Source organism: Cryptomeria japonica, unplaced genomic scaffold (assembly GCF_030272615.1).
Source record: "Cryptomeria japonica unplaced genomic scaffold, Sugi_1.0 HiC_scaffold_504, whole genome shotgun sequence".
Lineage (NCBI taxonomy): Eukaryota > Viridiplantae > Streptophyta > Pinopsida > Cupressales > Cupressaceae > Cryptomeria > Cryptomeria japonica.
This window is the reverse complement of record NW_026729320.1, coordinates 1-20000: the sequence shown is the minus strand read 5'-3', so window position 1 is coordinate 20000 and position 20000 is coordinate 1. Positions and strand designations below refer to the sequence as shown.

Genomic DNA, 20000 nt, shown 5'->3' with positions numbered 1-20000 from the left:
CGCACCAAGGAGCGCTCCGAAGTGTGCTCCAAGGTGCGGCGTGCACGAAGTCGGAGCCCGGTTTGCCCCGGGTGCGCACCTCGCGTGCACCTTGGCGCGGTGGGCACCATGGCGTGCACGAAGTCGGAGCCCGGTTTGCCCCGGGTGCGCACCCCGCGTGCACCTTCGCCGGGGTGGGCACCTCGGCTGGGTTGCGCGCCCTGGTGCGCACCAAGGAGCGCTCCGAAGTGTGCTCCAAGGTGCGGCGTGCACGAAGTCGGAGCCCGGTTTGCCCCGGGTGCGCACCTCGCGTGCACCTTCGCCGCGGTGGGCACCTTGGCTGGGTTGGGCACCATTGAGCGCTCCGAAGTGTGCTCCAAGGTGCGCACCATGGCCCTCCAAGGTGCGCAGCATGGCGTGCACGAAGTCGGAGCCCGGTTTGCCCCGGGTGCGCACCTCGCGTGCACCTTCGCCAGGGTGGGCACCTCGGTGCGCACACCTTCTCAATGTTTTCTTGCCTTTTCTGGAAATTGGTGAAGGCAGCGCATCAAAGGTGCGCACCTCGGTGTGCTCCGAGGTGCGAACCCGAGAGCGCTCCGAGGTGCCCACGAAGTCGAAAGTCGGGTTAATTGCATTGTTTTCCCCGGGTGCGCTCCGAGGTGCGCAACATCGGTGCGCACCAAGGAGGGCTCCGAAGTGTGCTCCAAGGTGCGCACGATTCGGAGCTCGGTTTGCCCGGGGTGCGCACACCTTGGCTGGGTTGCGCACCCTTTGTGCGCTCCAAGGTGCGCACGAAGTCGGAGCTCGGTTTGCCCCGGGTGCGCACCTTCGCCAGGGTGCGCACCTTGATGCGCACGCCTTGGCTGGGCTGCGCACCTTGGTGGGCGCCATGGTGCGCACCTTTCGTGCGCTCCAAGGTGCGCACGAAGTCGGAGCTCGGTTTGCCCCGGGTGCGCACCTTGGTGGGCGCCATGGTGCACTCCGAGGTGCCCAAGATTGGTGCGCACCAAGGAGCGCTCCGAAGTGCGCTCCAAGGTGCGCAGGTGCGCGCGAAGTCGAAAGTTGGGTTAATTGTCCGGTTTGCCTCGGGTGCGCACCTTGCGTGCACCTTCGCCAGGGTGGGCGCCTTGGTGCGCACACCTTGGCTGGGCTGCGCACCCGGGCGCGCACACCTTGGCACCCGCGTTTCCTTCATTTTAAATTTTTTTTTTTTACAATCTCTCAAGTGGGAAATTCTATAATCTCAACTTTTTTTGCCTTTTCAGGAAACTTTTGAATGGGAGCGCATCATTGGTGCGCTCCGAAGTGTGCTCCAAGGTGCGCACCTCTGGTGTGCTCCAAAGCTCTCTCCAGCTGCGTGCACCTGCCCCGGGCCGCGCACACCGGCCGCCGCCCAGCTTCGCTCACCTGTCCCGGGCGTCTGGTGCGGAACCTTTAGAGTAAGAAACATCACCGTGCACCTTGGCCAACGTGCGCGACTCGAGCCGAGCGCGCACTGGCCGAGGTGCACACCGATTTCACCTGGGTGCGCGCGCAGCACCTCGGGCGCACCGGGGTGCGCGCACAACGCCCGGGTTGCACCGTGGCCTGTGTGCTCGGGGCGCCTCGGGTGCGGCGCTCGGTGTCGCGCTCCCGCCGCTGCGCGCGGTAGTGCGGGCAGCGCACCCCGGCCCGGCCCGGGCCCCGACGAGAACGCAAACGGGCAAAAGGTTTATTCAAATAGCATTGCGACGCCCGGCGAAAAACTAAAAAAGGGTGCAGACACCGGGACTTCCCGGGAGGTCACCCATCCGAGTACTAGCTCCGGCCCAAGCGCGCTTAACTGCGGAGTTCTGATGGGATCCGGTGCACTAACGCTGGTATGATCGCACCCGTTATGAGCTTGTCGCAGTGTGTACTTAGCAAACCGCGACCCACGTGCGAATCCACCCCGGCCACCCACCCCCCGTCGAGGTGCACACCCCTCCCTCGCGAAGTGCGCGCCCGTTCGCCAAGTGTGAGCCCTGCCCGGGGTGCGCGCACCTTGCTAGGGCGTCGGGGTGTGCACCCGGCCCGGCCTACGTGCGTGCACCTGGACGGGGCGTCGTGTGCGTGCAGTGTCCCGTCTGCAACGCGGTGCCCCACACACCACCTCGGGCGCAACGACCTGCGCTCACATGTGGGCCGAGTGCACCTTGGTGCATGTTCGGGGCGCCCTCGGGTGCACGCTCGATCTTGCCCCGGTGCACCAAGGCGCTCGGTTTGCCCCGGGTGCGCACTTGGTGCAAGGTGGGCACCCAAAATAGGGATCAAGCACCAAAACACAAGTTTCGGGATGCAAAATGGGACCCAAGGACCACAAATGCGTTCCAAGACCCATGATGGGTCCACGAGAACAAAAATGTGTTCCGAGACTTAATACAAATATTGGGTTTTAGGAGAAGAAACATGCTCTGATGCCCAAAACGAGAATCGACCCCGAAAAGGCCACAGGCCAAAAGTGGGATGCGAGACAAAAAAAAATGGGACCCGAGGACCAAAATTGGGTTCCCAGGTCGAAGACAGGGCAACCGGACAAGAAACGACCTCTAAGGCTCGAAATGAGTCCCGACGACTAAAACTTGACAAGAAGCACCCATCAGGCACCCAACTCGACACCCATGGGATGCCGACCCACCCGGGCTTCCACCTAGCACACCTTGGCACCCACCCACCCTCGCACCCAACCTCGCACCCAACTTAGCACCTTTGAACCCACATTGGCACTCACCCTGACCCTGGCACCTTGGAACCCACATTGGCACTCACCTTGACCCTGGCACCCACCTTTGCACTCACCTTGGGACCCACCCTGGCTCCCACCTCGGCACCCACCCAGACACCCACCTTGGTTCCTTGGCACCCACCTTGGATCCTTGGCACCCACCCCGACACCCACCTTGGCACGCAACTTGGCTACTTGCCACCCACCTTGGCTCCTTGACGCCCACCCCGACAACCACCCCGTGACCTACCCTGGCTAGGGTTGGTGCACACCCACCCTGGTGCCCACCTTGGCACCCACCCCATGACCCACCTTGGCACGCACCTTAGTACCCACCCCGTTACCCACCCTAGGACCCACCCCGTGACCCACCTTGGCCAGGGTGGGTGCCTTGGTGCGCACAACTTGCCTGGGCTGCACACCAGGGCGGGCTCAAGATGGCACCCGCGTTCCGTTTTTTTCACTATCTTTCAAAACGGAAATTTTAAAATCTCGTTTTTTTTTTTTTTTTTGCCTTTTCTGGAAATTAGTGAAGGCAGCGCATCAAAGGTGCGCAATGCTGGTGCGAACCCGGGAGCGCTCCGATGTGTGCTCCAAGGTGCGGCGTGCACGAAGTCCGAGCCCGGCTTGCCCCGGGTGCGCACCTCGCGTGCACCTTCGCCGGGGTGAGCACCTTGGCTGGGTTGCGCGCCCTGGTGCGCACCAAGGAGCGCTCTGAAGTGTGCTCCAAGGTGCGGCGTGCACGAAGTCGGAGCTCGGTTTGCCCCGGGTGTGCACCTCGGGTGCGCACCTCGCGTGCACCTTCGCTGCGGTGGGCACCTTGGCTGGGTTGCGCGCCTTGGTGGGCACCATGCAGTGCACGAAGTCGGAGCCCGGTTTGCCCCGGGCGCGCACCTCCGCCAGGGTGGGCACCTTGGTGCGCACAACTTGCCTGGGCTGCGCACCAGGAAGGGCTCAAGATGGCACCCGCGTTCCGTTTTTTTCACTATCTTTCAGAACGGAAATTTTAAAATATCGTTTTTTTTTGCCTTTTCTGGAAATTAGTGAAGGCAGCGCATCAAAGGTGCGCAACGCTGGTGCGAACCTGGGAGCGCTCCGATGTGTGCTCCAAGGTGCGGCGTGCACGAAGTCGGAGCCCGGTTTGCCCCGGGTGCGCCCTGGTGGGCACCATGGTGCGCACCAAGGAGCGCTCCGAAGTGTGCTCCAAGGTGCGGCCTGCACGAAGTCGGAGCCCGGTTTGCCCCGGGCGTGCACCGCGGGTGGGCACCTTGGTGCGCATGCCTTGCCTGGGCTGCGCACCAGGGCGGGCTCAAGATGGCACCCGCGTTCCGTTTTTTTCACTATCTTTCAAAACGGAAATTTTAAAATCTCATTTTTTTTTGCCTTTTCTGGAAATTAGTGAAGGCAGCGCATCAAAGGTGCGCACCTCGCTGCCCACCACGGTGCGCAACGCCGGTGGGCACCCGGGAGTGCTTCGAAGTGTGCTCCAAGGTGCTGCGTGCACGTTGTCGGAGCCCGGTTTGCCCCGGGTGCGCACCTCGCGTGCACCTTCGTCGGGGTGGGCACCTTGGCTGGGTTTGCCCCGGCTGCGCTCCGAAGCGGGGTTATTGGAGCGCCGCCTCTTTTTTTGTCGGAGCGTTTGGTGGGGTTTCTCGCATTGGCTCTTCCCAGGCCCGGTTGCCACCCTGGCGCGCACGAAGTCGGAAGTAGGGTTAATTGCCCGGGTGCGCACCTTTGCCAGGGTGGGCACCTTACCTGGGCTGTGCACCAGGGCGGGCTCAAGATGGCACCCGCGTTCCGTTTTTTTCACTATCTTTCAAAACGGAAATTTTAAAATCTCCTCTTTTTTTTGCCTTTTCTGGAAATTAGTGAAGGCAGCGCATCAAAGGTGCGCACCTCGCTGCCCACCTTGGTGTGCTCTGAGGTGCGCACCCGGGAGCGCTACGAAGTGTGCTCCAAGGTGCGGCGTGCACGTTGTCGGAGCCCGGTTTGCCCCGGGTGCGCACCTCGCCTGCACCTTGGCCGGGGTGGGCACCCTGGCTGGGTTTGCCCAGGGTGCGCTCCGAAGCGGGGTTACTGGAGCGCCCCCTCTTTTTTTGTCAGAGCGTTTGGTGGGGTTTCTCGCATTGGCTCTTCCCAGGCCCGGTTGTTGGGTGCGCTCCCACCCTGGCGCGCGCGAAGTTGGAAGTTGGGTTAATTGCCCGGGCGCGCACCTTCGCCAGGGTGGGCACCTTGGTGCGCACACCTTGGCTGGGCTGCGCACCAGGGCGGGCTCAAGATGGCACCAGCATTCCCTTTTTCTCACTATCTTTCAAAACGGAAATTTTAAAATCTCGTTTTTTTTTGCCTTTTATGGAAATTAGTGAAGGCATCGCATCAAAGGTGCGCACCTCGCTGCCCACCTTGGTGTGCTCCGAGGTGCCCACCACGGTGCGCTCCGAGGTGCCCACCACGGTGCGCAACGCCGGTGCGAACCCGGGAGCGCCCCGATGTGTGCTCCAAGGTGCGGCGTGCACGAAGCCGGACCCCGGTTTGCCCCGGGTGCGCACCTCGCGTGCACCTTGGTGCGCACACCTTGGCTGGGTTGCGCGGCCTGGTGGGCACCATGGTGCGCACCAAGGAGCGCTCCAAAGTGTGCTCCAAGGTGCGGCGTGCACGAAGTCCTAGCCCGGTTTGCCCCGGGTGCGCACCTTCGCCGCGGTGGGCACCATGGCGTGCACGAAGTCGGAGCCCGGTTTGCCCCGGGTGCGCACCTCGCGTGCACCTTCGCCGGGGTGGGCACCTCGGCTGGGTTGCGCGCCCTGGTGCGCACCAAGGAGCGCTCCGAAGTGTGCTCCAAGGTGCGGCGTGCACGAAGTCGGAGCCCGGTTTGCCCCGGGTGCGCACCTTCGCCGCGGTGGGCACCCTGGTGCGCACCATGGCGTGCACGAAGTCGGAGCCCGGTTTGCCCCGGGTGCGCACCTCGCGTGCACCTTCGGCGGGGTTGCGCGCCCTGGTGCGCACCAAGGAGCGCTCCGAAGTGTGCTCCAAGGTGCGGCGTGCACGAAGTCGGAGCCCGGTTTGCCCCGGGTGCGCACCTCGCGTGCACCTTCGGCGGGGTTGCGCGCCCTGGTGGGCACCATGGTGCGCACCAAGGAGCGCTCCGAAGTGTGCTCCAAGGTGCGGCGTGCACGAAGTCGGAGCCCGGTTTGCCCCGGGTGCGCACCTCGCGTGCACCTTCGCCGCGGTGGGCACCATGGCGTGCACGAAGTCGGAGCCCGGTTTGCCCCGGGTGCGCACCTCGCGTGCACCTTCGCCGGGGTGGGCACCTCGGCTGGGTTGCGCGCCCTGGTGCGCACCAAGGAGCGCTCCGAAGTGTGCTCCAAGGTGCGGCGTGCACGAAGTCGGAGCCCGGTTTGCCCCGGGTGCGCACCTCGCGTGCACCTTCGCCGCGGTGGGCACCATGGCGTGCACGAAGTCGGAGCCCGGTTTGCCCCGGGTGCGCACCCCGCGTGCACCTTCGCCGGGGTGGGCACCTCGGCTGGGTTGCGCGCCCTGGTGCGCACCAAGGAGCGCTCCGAAGTGTGCTCCAAGGTGCGGCGTGCACGAAGTCGGAGCCCGGTTTGCCCCGGGTGCGCACCTCGCGTGCACCTTCGCCGCGGTGGGCACCTTGGCTGGGTTGGGCACCATTGAGCGCTCCGAAGTGTGCTCCAAGGTGCGCACCATGGCCCTCCAAGGTGCGCAGCATGGCGTGCACGAAGTCGGAGCCCGGTTTGCCCCGGGTGCGCACCTCGCGTGCACCTTCGCCAGGGTGGGCACCTCGGTGCGCACACCTTCTCAATGTTTTCTTGCCTTTTCTGGAAATTGGTGAAGGCAGCGCATCAAAGGTGCGCACCTCGGTGTGCTCCGAGGTGCGAACCCGAGAGCGCTCCGAGGTGCCCACGAAGTCGAAAGTCGGGTTAATTGCATTGTTTTCCCCGGGTGCGCTCCGAGGTGCGCAACATCGGTGCGCACCAAGGAGGGCTCCGAAGTGTGCTCCAAGGTGCGCACGATTCGGAGCTCGGTTTGCCCGGGGTGCGCACACCTTGGCTGGGTTGCGCACCCTTTGTGCGCTCCAAGGTGCGCACGAAGTCGGAGCTCGGTTTGCCCCGGGTGCGCACCTTCGCCAGGGTGCGCACCTTGATGCGCACGCCTTGGCTGGGCTGCGCACCTTGGTGGGCGCCATGGTGCGCACCTTTCGTGCGCTCCAAGGTGCGCACGAAGTCGGAGCTCGGTTTGCCCCGGGTGCGCACCTTGGTGGGCGCCATGGTGCACTCCGAGGTGCCCAAGATTGGTGCGCACCAAGGAGCGCTCCGAAGTGCGCTCCAAGGTGCGCAGGTGCGCGCGAAGTCGAAAGTTGGGTTAATTGTCCGGTTTGCCTCGGGTGCGCACCTTGCGTGCACCTTCGCCAGGGTGGGCGCCTTGGTGCGCACACCTTGGCTGGGCTGCGCACCCGGGCGCGCACACCTTGGCACCCGCGTTTCCTTCATTTTAAATTTTTTTTTTTTACAATCTCTCAAGTGGGAAATTCTATAATCTCAACTTTTTTTGCCTTTTCAGGAAACTTTTGAATGGAGCGCATCATTGGTGCGCTCCGAAGTGTGCTCCAAGGTGCGCACCTCTGGTGTGCTCCAAAGCTCTCTCCAGCTGCGTGCACCTGCCCCGGCCGCGCACCCGGCCCCGCCCAGCTTCGCTCACCTGTCCCGGGCGTCTGGTGCGGAACCTTAGAGTAAGAAACATCACCGTGCACCTTGGCCAACGTGCGCGACTCGACCGAGCGCGCACTGGCCGAGGTGCACACCGATTTCACCTGGGTGCGCGCGCAGCACCTCGGGCGCACCGGGGTGCGCGCACAACGCCCGGGTTGCACCGTGGCCTGTGTGCTCGGGGCGCCTCGGGTGCGCGCTCGGTGTCGCCCCCGCGCGCGCGGTAGTGCGGGCAGCGCACCCCGGCCCGGCCCGGCCCCGACGAGAACGCAAACGGGCAAAAGGTTTATTCAAATAGCATTGCGACGCCCGGCGAAAAACTAAGAAAGGGTGCAACACCGGGACTTCCCGGGAGGTCACCCATCCCAGTACTACTCCGGCCCAAGCGCGCTTAACTGCGGAGTTCTGATGGGATCCGGTGCACTAACGCTGGTATGATCGCACCCGTTATGAGCTTGTCGCAGTGTGTACTTAGCAAACCGCGACCCACGTGCGAATCCACCCCGGCCACCCACCCCCGTCGAGGTGCACACCCTCCCTCGCGAAGTGCGCCCCGTTCGCCAAGTGTGAGCCCTGCCCGGGTGCGCGCACCTTGCTAGGGCGTCGGGTGTGCACCCGGCCCGGCCTACGTGCGTGCACCTGGACGGGGCGTCGTGTGCGTGCAGTGTCCCGTCTGCAACGCGGTGCCCACACACCACCTCGGGCGCAACGACCTGCGCTCACATGTGGGCCGAGTGCACCTTGGTGCATGTTCGGGGCGCCTCGGGTGCACGCTCGATCTTGCCCCGGTGCACCAAGGCGCTCGGTTTGCCCCGGGTGCGCACTTGGTGCAAGGTGGGCACCCAAAATAGGGATCAAGCACCAAAACACAAGTTTCGGGATGCAAAATGGGACCCAAGGACCACAAATGCGTTCCAAGACCCATGATGGGTCCACGAGAACAAAAATGTGTTCCGAGACTTAATAAACAAATATTGGGTTTTAGGAGAAGAAACATGCTCTGATGCCCAAAACGAGAATCGACCCCGAAAAGGCCACAGGCCAAAAGTGGGATGCGAGACAAAAAAAAATGGGACCCGAGGACCAAAATTGGGTTCCCAGGTCGAAGACAGGGCAACCGGACAAGAAACGACCTCTAAGGCTCGAAATGAGTCCCGACGACTAAAACTTGACAAGAAGCACCCATCAGGCACCCAACTCGACACCCATGGGATGCCGACCCACCCGGGCTTCCACCTAGCACACCTTGGCACCCACCCACCCTCGCACCCAACCTCGCACCCAACTTAGCACCTTTGAACCCACATTGGCACTCACCCTGACCCTGGCACCTTGGAACCCACATTGGCACTCACCTTGACCCTGGCACCCACCTTTGCACTCACCTTGGGACCCACCCTGGCTCCCACCTCGGCACCCACCCAGACACCCACCTTGGTTCCTTGGCACCCACCTTGGATCCTTGGCACCCACCCCGACACCCACCTTGGCACGCAACTTGGCTACTTGCCACCCACCTTGGCTCCTTGACGCCCACCCCGACAACCACCCCGTGACCTACCCTGGCTAGGGTTGGTGCACACCCACCCTGGTGCCCACCTTGGCACCCACCCCATGACCCACCTTGGCACGCACCTTAGTACCCACCCCGTTACCCACCCTAGGACCCACCCCGTGACCCACCTTGGCCAGGGTGGGTGCCTTGGTGCGCACAACTTGCCTGGGCTGCACACCAGGGCGGGCTCAAGATGGCACCCGCGTTCCGTTTTTTTCACTATCTTTCAAAACGGAAATTTTAAAATCTCGTTTTTTTTTTTTTTTTTGCCTTTTCTGGAAATTAGTGAAGGCAGCGCATCAAAGGTGCGCAATGCTGGTGCGAACCCGGGAGCGCTCCGATGTGTGCTCCAAGGTGCGGCGTGCACGAAGTCCGAGCCCGGCTTGCCCCGGGTGCGCACCTCGCGTGCACCTTCGCCGGGGTGAGCACCTTGGCTGGGTTGCGCGCCCTGGTGCGCACCAAGGAGCGCTCTGAAGTGTGCTCCAAGGTGCGGCGTGCACGAAGTCGGAGCTCGGTTTGCCCCGGGTGTGCACCTCGGGTGCGCACCTCGCGTGCACCTTCGCTGCGGTGGGCACCTTGGCTGGGTTGCGCGCCTTGGTGGGCACCATGCAGTGCACGAAGTCGGAGCCCGGTTTGCCCCGGGCGCGCACCTCCGCCAGGGTGGGCACCTTGGTGCGCACAACTTGCCTGGGCTGCGCACCAGGAAGGGCTCAAGATGGCACCCGCGTTCCGTTTTTTTCACTATCTTTCAGAACGGAAATTTTAAAATATCGTTTTTTTTTGCCTTTTCTGGAAATTAGTGAAGGCAGCGCATCAAAGGTGCGCAACGCTGGTGCGAACCTGGGAGCGCTCCGATGTGTGCTCCAAGGTGCGGCGTGCACGAAGTCGGAGCCCGGTTTGCCCCGGGTGCGCCCTGGTGGGCACCATGGTGCGCACCAAGGAGCGCTCCGAAGTGTGCTCCAAGGTGCGGCCTGCACGAAGTCGGAGCCCGGTTTGCCCCGGGTGTGCACCGCGGGTGGGCACCTTGGTGCGCATGCCTTGCCTGGGCTGCGCACCAGGGCGGGCTCAAGATGGCACCCGCGTTCCGTTTTTTTCACTATCTTTCAAAACGGAAATTTTAAAATCTCATTTTTTTTTGCCTTTTCTGGAAATTAGTGAAGGCAGCGCATCAAAGGTGCGCACCTCGCTGCCCACCACGGTGCGCAACGCCGGTGGGCACCCGGGAGTGCTTCGAAGTGTGCTCCAAGGTGCTGCGTGCACGTTGTCGGAGCCCGGTTTGCCCCGGGTGCGCACCTCGCGTGCACCTTCGTCGGGGTGGGCACCTTGGCTGGGTTTGCCCCGGCTGCGCTCCGAAGCGGGGTTATTGGAGCGCCGCCTCTTTTTTTGTCGGAGCGTTTGGTGGGGTTTCTCGCATTGGCTCTTCCCAGGCCCGGTTGCCACCCTGGCGCGCACGAAGTCGGAAGTAGGGTTAATTGCCCGGGTGCGCACCTTTGCCAGGGTGGGCACCTTACCTGGGCTGTGCACCAGGGCGGGCTCAAGATGGCACCCGCGTTCCGTTTTTTTCACTATCTTTCAAAACGGAAATTTTAAAATCTCCTCTTTTTTTTGCCTTTTCTGGAAATTAGTGAAGGCAGCGCATCAAAGGTGCGCACCTCGCTGCCCACCTTGGTGTGCTCTGAGGTGCGCACCCGGGAGCGCTACGAAGTGTGCTCCAAGGTGCGGCGTGCACGTTGTCGGAGCCCGGTTTGCCCCGGGTGCGCACCTCGCCTGCACCTTGGCCGGGGTGGGCACCCTGGCTGGGTTTGCCCAGGGTGCGCTCCGAAGCGGGGTTACTGGAGCGCCCCCTCTTTTTTTGTCAGAGCGTTTGGTGGGGTTTCTCGCATTGGCTCTTCCCAGGCCCGGTTGTTGGGTGCGCTCCCACCCTGGCGCGCGCGAAGTTGGAAGTTGGGTTAATTGCCCGGGCGCGCACCTTCGCCAGGGTGGGCACCTTGGTGCGCACACCTTGGCTGGGCTGCGCACCAGGGCGGGCTCAAGATGGCACCAGCATTCCCTTTTTCTCACTATCTTTCAAAACGGAAATTTTAAAATCTCGTTTTCTTTTGCCTTTTATGGAAATTAGTGAAGGCATCGCATCAAAGGTGCGCACCTCGCTGCCCACCTTGGTGTGCTCCGAGGTGCCCACCACGGTGCGCTCCGAGGTGCCCACCACGGTGCGCAACGCCGGTGCGAACCCGGGAGCGCCCCGATGTGTGCTCCAAGGTGCGGCTGTGCACGAAGCCGGACCCCGGTTTGCCCCGGGTGCGCACCTCGCGTGCACCTTGGTGCGCACACCTTGGCTGGGTTGCGCGGCCTGGTGGGCACCATGGTGCGCACCAAGGAGCGCTCCGAAGTGTGCTCCAAGGTGCGGCGTGCACGAAGTCCTAGCCCGGTTTGCCCCGGGTGCGCACCTTCGCCGCGGTGGGCACCATGGCGTGCACGAAGTCGGAGCCCGGTTTGCCCCGGGTGCGCACCTCGCGTGCACCTTCGCCGGGGTGGGCACCTCGGCTGGGTTGCGCGCCCTGGTGCGCACCAAGGAGCGCTCCGAAGTGTGCTCCAAGGTGCGGCGTGCACGAAGTCGGAGCCCGGTTTGCCCCGGGTGCGCACCTTCGCCGCGGTGGGCACCCTGGTGCGCACCATGGCGTGCACGAAGTCGGAGCCCGGTTTGCCCCGGGTGCGCACCTCGCGTGCACCTTCGGCGGGGTTGCGCGCCCTGGTGCGCACCAAGGAGCGCTCCGAAGTGTGCTCCAAGGTGCGGCGTGCACGAAGTCGGAGCCCGGTTTGCCCCGGGTGCGCACCTCGCGTGCACCTTCGGCGGGGTTGCGCGCCCTGGTGGGCACCATGGTGCGCACCAAGGAGCGCTCCGAAGTGTGCTCCAAGGTGCGGCGTGCACGAAGTCGGAGCCCGGTTTGCCCCGGGTGCGCACCTCGCGTGCACCTTCGCCGCGGTGGGCACCATGGCGTGCACGAAGTCGGAGCCCGGTTTGCCCCGGGTGCGCACCTCGCGTGCACCTTCGCCGCGGTGGGCACCATGGCGTGCACGAAGTCGGAGCCCGGTTTGCCCCGGGTGCGCACCTCGCGTGCACCTTCGCTGGGGTGGGCACCTCGGCTGGGTTGCGCGCCCTGGTGCGCACCAAGGAGCGCTCCGAAGTGTGCTCCAAGGTGCGGCGGTGCACGAAGTCGGAGCCCGGTTTGCCCCGGGTGCGCACCTCGCGTGCACCTTCGCCGCGGTGGGCACCATGGCGTGCACGAAGTCGGAGCCCGGTTTGCCCCGGGTGCGCACCCCGCGTGCACCTTCGCCGGGGTGGGCACCTCGGCTGGGTTGCGCGCCCTGGTGCGCACCAAGGAGCGCTCCGAAGTGTGCTCCAAGGTGCGGCGTGCACGAAGTCGGAGCCCGGTTTACCCCGGGTGCGCACCTCGCGTGCACCTTCGCCGCGGTGGGCACCTTGGCTGGGTTGGGCACCATTGAGCGCTCCGAAGTGTGCTCCAAGGTGCGCACCATGGCCCTCCAAGGTGCGCAGCATGGCGTGCACGAAGTCGGAGCCCGGTTTGCCCCGGGTGCGCACCTCGCGTGCACCTTCGCCAGGGTGGGCACCTCGGTGCGCACACCTTCTCAATGTTTTCTTGCCTTTTCTGGAAATTGGTGAAGGCAGCGCATCAAAGGTGCGCACCTCGGTGTGCTCCGAGGTGCGAACCCGAGAGCGCTCCGAGGTGCCCACGAAGTCGAAAGTCGGGTTAATTGCATTGTTTTCCCCGGGTGCGCTCCGAGGTGCGCAACATCGGTGCGCACCAAGGAGGGCTCCGAAGTGTGCTCCAAGGTGCGCACGATTCGGAGCTCGGTTTGCCCGGGGTGCGCACACCTTGGCTGGGTTGCGCACCCTTTGTGCGCTCCAAGGTGCGCACGAAGTCGGAGCTCGGTTTGCCCCGGGTGCGCACCTTCGCCAGGGTGCGCACCTTGATGCGCACGCCTTGGCTGGGCTGCGCACCTTGGTGGGCGCCATGGTGCGCACCTTTCGTGCGCTCCAAGGTGCGCACGAAGTCGGAGCTCGGTTTGCCCCGGGTGCGCACCTTGGTGGGCGCCATGGTGCACTCCGAGGTGCCCAAGATTGGTGCGCACCAAGGAGCGCTCCGAAGTGCGCTCCAAGGTGCGCAGGTGCGCGCGAAGTCGAAAGTTGGGTTAATTGTCCGGTTTGCCTCGGGTGCGCACCTTGCGTGCACCTTCGCCAGGGTGGGCGCCTTGGTGCGCACACCTTGGCTGGGCTGCGCACCCGGGCGCGCACACCTTGGCACCCGCGTTTCCTTCATTTTAAATTTTTTTTTTTTACAATCTCTCAAGTGGGAAATTCTATAATCTCAACTTTTTTTGCCTTTTCAGGAAACTTTTGAATGGAGCGCATCATTGGTGCGCTCCGAAGTGTGCTCCAAGGTGCGCACCTCTGGTGTGCTCCAAAGCTCTCTCCAGCTGCGTGCACCTGCCCCGGCCGCGCACCCGGCCCCGCCCAGCTTCGCTCACCTGTCCCGGGCGTCTGGTGCGGAACCTTAGAGTAAGAAACATCACCGTGCACCTTGGCCAACGTGCGCGACTCGACCGAGCGCGCACTGGCCGAGGTGCACACCGATTTCACCTGGGTGCGCGCGCAGCACCTCGGGCGCACCGGGGTGCGCGCACAACGCCCGGGTTGCACCGTGGCCTGTGTGCTCGGGGCGCCTCGGGTGCGCGCTCGGTGTCGCCCCCGCGCGCGCGGTAGTGCGGGCAGCGCACCCCGGCCCGGCCCGGCCCCGACGAGAACGCAAACGGGCAAAAGGTTTATTCAAATAGCATTGCGACGCCCGGCGAAAAACTAAAAAAGGGTGCAACACCGGGACTTCCCGGGAGGTCACCCATCCCAGTACTACTCCGGCCCAAGCGCGCTTAACTGCGGAGTTCTGATGGGATCCGGTGCACTAACGCTGGTATGATCGCACCCGTTATGAGCTTGTCGCAGTGTGTACTTAGCAAACCGCGACCCACGTGCGAATCCACCCCGGCCACCCACCCCCGTCGAGGTGCACACCCTCCCTCGCGAAGTGCGCCCCGTTCGCCAAGTGTGAGCCCTGCCCGGGTGCGCGCACCTTGCTAGGGCGTCGGGTGTGCACCCGGCCCGGCCTACGTGCGTGCACCTGGACGGGGCGTCGTGTGCGTGCAGTGTCCCGTCTGCAACGCGGTGCCCACACACCACCTCGGGCGCAACGACCTGCGCTCACATGTGGGCCGAGTGCACCTTGGTGCATGTTCGGGGCGCCTCGGGTGCACGCTCGATCTTGCCCCGGTGCACCAAGGCGCTCGGTTTGCCCCGGGTGCGCACTTGGTGCAAGGTGGGCACCCAAAATAGGGATCAAGCACCAAAACACAAGTTTCGGGATGCAAAATGGGACCCAAGGACCACAAATGCGTTCCAAGACCCATGATGGGTCCACGAGAACAAAAATGTGTTCCGAGACTTAATAAACAAATATTGGGTTTTAGGAGAAGAAACATGCTCTGATGCCCAAAACGAGAATCGACCCCGAAAAGGCCACAGGCCAAAAGTGGGATGCGAGACAAAAAAAAATGGGACCCGAGGACCAAAATTGGGTTCCCAGGTCGAAGACAGGGCAACCGACAAGAAACGACCTCTAAGGCTCGAAATGAGTCCCGACGACTAAAACTTGACAAGAAGCACCCATCAGGCACCCAACTCGACACCCATGGGATGCCGACCCACCCGGGCTTCCACCTAGCACACCTTGGCACCCACCCACCCTCGCACCCAACCTCGCACCCAACTTAGCACCTTTGAACCCACATTGGCACTCACCCTGACCCTGGCACCTTGGAACCCACATTGGCACTCACCTTGACCCTGGCACCCACCTTTGCACTCACCTTGGGACCCACCCTGGCTCCCACCTCGGCACCCACCCAGACACCCACCTTGGTTCCTTGGCACCCACCTTGGATCCTTGGCACCCACCCCGACACCCACCTTGGCACGCAACTTGGCTACTTGCCACCCACCTTGGCTCCTTGACGCCCACCCCGACAACCACCCCGTGACCTACCCTGGCTAGGGTTGGTGCACACCCACCCTGGTGCCCACCTTGGCACCCACCCCATGACCCACCTTGGCACGCACCTTAGTACCCACCCCGTTACCCACCCTAGGACCCACCCCGTGACCCACCTTGGCCAGGGTGGGTGCCTTGGTGCGCACAACTTGCCTGGGCTGCACACCAGGGCGGGCTCAAGATGGCACCCGCGTTCCGTTTTTTTCACTATCTTTCAAAACGGAAATTTTAAAATCTCGTTTTTTTTTTTTTTTTTGCCTTTTCTGGAAATTAGTGAAGGCAGCGCATCAAAGGTGCGCAATGCTGGTGCGAACCCGGGAGCGCTCCGATGTGTGCTCCAAGGTGCGGCGTGCACGAAGTCCGAGCCCGGCTTGCCCCGGGTGCGCACCTCGCGTGCACCTTCGCCGGGGTGAGCACCTTGGCTGGGTTGCGCGCCCTGGTGCGCACCAAGGAGCGCTCTGAAGTGTGCTCCAAGGTGCGGCGTGCACGAAGTCGGAGCTCGGTTTGCCCCGGGTGTGCACCTCGGGTGCGCACCTCGCGTGCACCTTCGCTGCGGTGGGCACCTTGGCTGGGTTGCGCGCCTTGGTGGGCACCATGCAGTGCACGAAGTCGGAGCCCGGTTTGCCCCGGGCGCGCACCTCCGCCAGGGTGGGCACCTTGGTGCGCACAACTTGCCTGGGCTGCGCACCAGGAAGGGCTCAAGATGGCACCCGCGTTCCGTTTTTTTCACTATCTTTCAGAACGGAAATTTTAAAATATCGTTTTTTTTTGCCTTTTCTGGAAATTAGTGAAGGCAGCGCATCAAAGGTGCGCAACGCTGGTGCGAACCTGGGAGCGCTCCGATGTGTGCTCCAAGGTGCGGCTGTGCACGAAGTCGGAGCCCGGTTTGCCCCGGGTGCGCCCTGGTGGGCACCATGGTGCGCACCAAGGAGCGCTCCGAAGTGTGCTCCAAGGTGCGGCCTGCACGAAGTCGGAGCCCGGTTTGCCCCGGGTGTGCACCGCGGGTGGGCACCTTGGTGCGCATGCCTTGCCTGGGCTGCGCACCAGGGCGGGCTCAAGATGGCACCCGCGTTCCGTTTTTTTCACTATCTTTCAAAACGGAAATTTTAAAATCTCATTTTTTTTTGCCTTTTCTGGAAATTAGTGAAGGCAGCGCATCAAAGGTGCGCACCTCGCTGCCCACCACGGTGCGCAACGCCGGTGGGCACCCGGGAGTGCTTCGAAGTGTGCTCCAAGGTGCTGCGTGCACGTTGTCGGAGCCCGGTTTGCCCCGGGTGCGCACCTCGCGTGCACCTTCGTCGGGGTGGGCACCTTGGCTGGGTTTGCCCCGGCTGCGCTCCGAAGCGGGGTTATTGGAGCGCCGCCTCTTTTTTTGTCGGAGCGTTTGGTGGGGTTTCTCGCATTGGCTCTTCCCAGGCCCGGTTGCCACCCTGGCGCGCACGAAGTCGGAAGTAGGGTTAATTGCCCGGGTGCGCACCTTTGCCAGGGTGGGCACCTTACCTGGGCTGTGCACCCGGGCGGGCTCAAGATGGCACCCGCGTTCCGTTTTTTTCACTATCTTTCAAAACGGAAATTTTAAAATCTCCTCTTTTTTTTGCCTTTTCTGGAAATTAGTGAAGGCAGCGCATCAAAGGTGCGCACCTCGCTGCCCACCTTGGTGTGCTCTGAGGTGCGCACCCGGGAGCGCTACGAAGTGTGCTCCAAGGTGCGGCGTGCACGTTGTCGGAGCCCGGTTTGCCCCGGGTGCGCACCTCGCCTGCACCTTGGCCGGGGTGGGCACCCTGGCTGGGTTTGCCCAGGGTGCGCTCCGAAGCGGGGTTACTGGAGCGCCCCCTCTTTTTTTGTCAGAGCGTTTGGTGGGGTTTCTCGCATTGGCTCTTCCCAGGCCCGGTTGTTGGGTGCGCTCCCACCCTGGCGCGCGCGAAGTTGGAAGTTGGGTTAATTGCCCGGGCGCGCACCTTCGCCAGGGTGGGCACCTTGGTGCGCACACCTTGGCTGGGCTGCGCACCAGGGCGGGCTCAAGATGGCACCAGCATTCCCTTTTTCTCACTATCTTTCAAAACGGAAATTTTAAAATCTCGTTTTCTTTTGCCTTTTATGGAAATTAGTGAAGGCATCGCATCAAAGGTGCGCACCTCGCTGCCCACCTTGGTGTGCTCCGAGGTGCCCACCACGGTGCGCTCCGAGGTGCCCACCACGGTGCGCAACGCCGGTGCGAACCCGGGAGCGCCCCGATGTGTGCTCCAAGGTGCGGCGTGCACGAAGCCGGACCCCGGTTTGCCCCGGGTGCGCACCTCGCGTGCACCTTGGTGCGCACACCTTGGCTGGGTTGCGCGGCCTGGTGGGCACCATGGTGCGCACCAAGGAGCGCTCCGAAGTGTGCTCCAAGGTGCGGCGTGCACGAAGTCCTAGCCCGGTTTGCCCCGGGTGCGCACCTTCGCCGCGGTGGGCACCATGGCGTGCACGAAGTCGGAGCCCGGTTTGCCCCGGGTGCGCACCTCGCGTGCACCTTCGCCGGGGTGGGCACCTCGGCTGGGTTGCGCGCCCTGGTGCGCACCAAGGAGCGCTCCGAAGTGTGCTCCAAGGTGCGGCGTGCACGAAGTCGGAGCCCGGTTTGCCCCGGGTGCGCACCTTCGCCGCGGTGGGCACCCTGGTGCGCACCATGGCGTGCACGAAGTCGGAGCCCGGTTTGCCCCGGGTGCGCACCTCGCGTGCACCTTCGGCGGGGTTGCGCGCCCTGGTGCGCACCAAGGAGCGCTCCGAAGTGTGCTCCAAGGTGCGGCGTGCACGAAGTCGGAGCCCGGTTTGCCCCGGGTGCGCACCTCGCGTGCACCTTCGGCGGGGTTGCGCGCCCTGGTGGGCACCATGGTGCGCACCAAGGAGCGCTCCGAAGTGTGCTCCAAGGTGCGGCGTGCACGAAGTCGGAGCCCGGTTTGCCCCGGGTGCGCACCTCGCGTGCACCTTCGCCGCGGTGGGCACCATGGCGTGCACGAAGTCGGAGCCCGGTTTGCCCCGGGTGCGCACCTCGCGTGCACCTTCGCCGGGGTGGGCACCTCGGCTGGGTTGCGCGCCCTGGTGCGCACCAAGGAGCGCTCCGAAGTGTGCTCCAAGGTGCGGCGTGCACGAAGTCGGAGCCCGGTTTGCCCCGGGTGCGCACCTCGCGTGCACCTTCGCCGCGGTGGGCACCATGGCGTGCACGAAGTCGGAGCCCGGTTTGCCTCGGGTGCGCACCCCGCGTGCACCTTCGCCGGGGTGGGCACCTCGGCTGGGTTGCGCGCCCTGGTGCGCACCAAGGAGCGCTCCGAAGTGTGCTCCAAGGTGCGGCGTGCACGAAGTCGGAGCCCGGTTTGCCCCGGGTGCGCACCTCGCGTGCACCTTCGCCGCGGTGGGCACCTTGGCTGGGTTGGGCACCATTGAGCGCTCCGAAGTGTGCTCCAAGGTGCGCACCATGGCCCTCCAAGGTGCGCAGCATGGCGTGCACGAAGTCGGAGCCCGGTTTGCCCCGGGTGCGCACCTCGCGTGCACCTTCGCCAGGGTGGGCACCTCGGTGCGCACACCTTCTCAATGTTTTCTTGCCTTTTCTGGAAATTGGTGAAGGCAGCGCATCAAAGGTGCGCACCTCGGTGTGCTCCGAGGTGCGAACCCGAGAGCGCTCCGAGGTGCCCACGAAGTCGAAAGTCGGGTTAATTGCATTGTTTTCCCCGGGTGCGCTCCGAGGTGCGCAACATCGGTGCGCACCAAGGAGGGCTCCGAAGTGTGCTCCAAGGTGCGCACGATTCGGAGCTCGGTTTGCCCGGGGTGCGCACACCTTGGCTGGGTTGCGCACCCTTTGTGCGCTCCAAGGTGCGCACGAAGTCGGAGCTCGGTTTGCCCCGGGTGCGCACCTTCGCCAGGGTGCGCACCTTGATGCGCACGCCTTGGCTGGGCTGCGCACCTTGGTGGGCGCCATGGTGCGCACCTTTCGTGCGCTCCAAGGTGCGCACGAAGTCGGAGCTCGGTTTGCCCCGGGTGCGCACCTTGGTGGGCGCCATGGTGCACTCCGAGGTGCCCAAGATTGGTGCGCAACAAGGAGCGCTCCGAAGTGCGCTCCAAGGTGCGCAGGTGCGCGCGAAGTCGAAAGTTGGGTTAATTGTCCGGTTTGCCTCGGGTGCGCACCTTGCGTGCACCTTCGCCAGGGTGGGCGCCTTGGTGCGCACACCTTGGCTGGGCTGCGCACCCGGGCGCGCACACCTTGGCACCCGCGTTTCCTTCATTTTAAATTTTTTTTTTTTACAATCTCTCAAGTGGGAAATTCTATAATCTCAACTTTTTTTGCCTTTTCAGGAAACTTTTGAATGGAGCGCATCATTGGTGCGCTCCGAAGTGTGCTCCAAGGTGCGCACCTCTGGTGTGCTCCAAAGCTCTCTCCAGCTGCGTGCACCTGCCCCGGCCGCGCACCCGGCCCCGCCCAGCTTCGCTCACCTGTCCCGGGCGTCTGGTGCGGAACCTTAGAGTAAGAAACATCACCGTGCACCTTGGCCAACGTGCGCGACTCGACCGAGCGCGCACTGGCCGAGGTGCACACCGATTTCACCTGGGTGCGCGCGCAGCACCTCGGGCGCACCGGGGTGCGCGCACAACGCCCGGGTTGCACCGTGGCCTGTGTGCTCGGGGCGCCTCGGGTGCGCGCTCGGTGTCGCCCCCCGCGCGCGCGGTAGTGCGGGCAGCGCACCCCGGCCCGGCCCGGCCCCGACGAGAACGCAAACGGGCAAAAGGTTTATTCAAATAGCATTGCGACGCCCGGCGAAAAACTAAGAAAGGGTGCAACACCGGGACTTCCCGGGAGGTCACCCATCCTAGTACTACTCCGGCCCAAGCGCGCTTAACTGCGGAGTTCT

General features: G+C 63.8%; 3 non-coding genes across 3 annotated transcripts; all 3 read right to left on the bottom strand.

Annotated features, from left to right (window-relative positions):
- Window positions 1-1731: 1731 nt before the first annotated feature.
- On the bottom strand, window positions 1732-1852 carry LOC131872010 (5S ribosomal RNA). The gene has a single exon (XR_009370195.1). It is a non-coding gene; the product is annotated as a 5S ribosomal RNA (ribosomal RNA).
- A 5921-nt stretch (window positions 1853-7773) lies between these two features.
- Window positions 7774-7892, bottom strand: LOC131872021 (5S ribosomal RNA). Its single transcript, XR_009370206.1, has one exon. It is a non-coding gene; the product is annotated as a 5S ribosomal RNA (ribosomal RNA).
- A 5992-nt stretch (window positions 7893-13884) lies between these two features.
- Window positions 13885-14003, bottom strand: LOC131872016 (5S ribosomal RNA). The gene has a single exon (XR_009370201.1). It is a non-coding gene; the product is annotated as a 5S ribosomal RNA (ribosomal RNA).
- Window positions 14004-20000: the final 5997 nt, after the last annotated feature.